Raw genomic sequence first — 1,678 nt, 5'->3', positions numbered from 1 at the left:
CAAAATGAGGACCCAGGAAAGGAGCCGTCCTCCCTCTGGCTGCCACCCAGGGAGTGCAGAGCCTGGAGCAGTGGGGGATTTCCTCTTCGTGTCCAGAGAGAGCTGTGTGTCACTTGAGAGATAAAGGCCCAGGGCAGGGAAAAAAGGTTATCGGAGACACCCTGCACGCAGTGCCGCTCAGGACAGACTCCATAGGAAATCTATTTTGGGGGCTGTCACCTCTACTTCCATTAAAAGAAAGTTCAGTTAAGAGGATGAAAATAAATTTAATCTTGCTGAGCAGAAGTGACTCTGGAGGGAACCGCTGCCCTGATACTGGAAACAAAGGCGGGTTTCTTTGCCTGTGACAACACTTCGTTGTCACATCTCCGCAGCACTCTTTGCTAAACCCTCATGGTTCTCTTCTCCCTCCATTTGTCCATCCAGCCTGCAGTCTGTCCATACGGTGGCAGAAACAACTGCGGAATACAATGCAGAGGCCATCAACCTCGTTGGTACAGAGCAAAGCCATCTCTTAGGGGAGGAAGTCAGACCATGTACTTACTGCTGAATGAAGGCCAAGAGGGCTTAGCTGTGAAAGCATTAGCCAAGCAACAAAGCTTGGGAATAATGTGTCTGCACTAAACTTAATTTATCTTCTCATTTCACAAACAACATGTTTCTTCTACTGTATTTATTTTAAACATTCGTTCAAGCTGTGCATAATATTTCAATCATTTTGAAATAGATTCACCCTCCTGCTGGCAAATGAATAAGGCGTCCTGCTGGCTGCTGGAGAAAGGGCCATGAATTAAAATAACTGCTTTCAGTAAACATGTGCTATGAGCTGTCTGCACACACCCTTTGATAGTAATGGGTGAGAAGAAGCTCCTAAATAACAACAATAAAACAAACCTTGGCAAACCGTTTGGATACACAGACTGATTCGCACTGTGGTGATGTGGCACCACGGCTAACAAACTCACAGCATAACTCCTGTGTGTGCGTGCTGCCTTGTAAACCCAGCTACTCCCCCATAAACAAGTCAGCAGTGTGCACAGCCCCAGCACAAATCACAGTGGCTGAGGTGTCGCAGCCTCCTTCCTCTCCCCAGGCAGCAAGCTGATGTGGTTACACACATGTGGACTCTGCTGGGAAGAGCTTTTATTTTTCTCTCTCATTCTTTGCCCGCTTTGATCCAGCAGTGCCTGGAACCGTCACAGTGCTGGTGCAGCTCTTGCTCCCCACACAAACAGAAGGAAACCACAGCCCATGAGCAGCGCCCTGCCAGCACAGGGATGGGGGAAATGGGGTGATGCTGCGGAGCTGCTGTGACAACACTGACACCGACCCTGAATCAAATACAGTCCTGCGACGGCTTCACTGCAACTGCAGAGAGGAAGCCGAAAGCGTTCTCTGCACAGCTGTGACAGCAACAATGCGTTTCCTGAGGCCAAGCTGGCATTCCTGCAGTGGAAGCATCTGCCTGGCAAAGCTTACAACTTGCACAAACTGCTGCACGAGCAAGACATAAACCCTCCCTGCTCCAGGGAGCCGGGTGCGCGAGAGGAGGCTGGAAACGAGAAAATCTCATTGCATCTCCACCCGCGGGCTGCTAGAAAGCATTGAATCCATGGCGCTCTGCGTGACGCACCCCGCTCCAGGCCCGCAGCTCCCAGCGCCGCACAGCTGCAGGACA

This window comes from Meleagris gallopavo, chromosome 26 (genome assembly GCF_000146605.3).
Source record: "Meleagris gallopavo isolate NT-WF06-2002-E0010 breed Aviagen turkey brand Nicholas breeding stock chromosome 26, Turkey_5.1, whole genome shotgun sequence".
Classification (NCBI taxonomy): domain Eukaryota; kingdom Metazoa; phylum Chordata; class Aves; order Galliformes; family Phasianidae; genus Meleagris; species Meleagris gallopavo.
Note: the sequence above shows the minus strand (reverse complement) of the source record.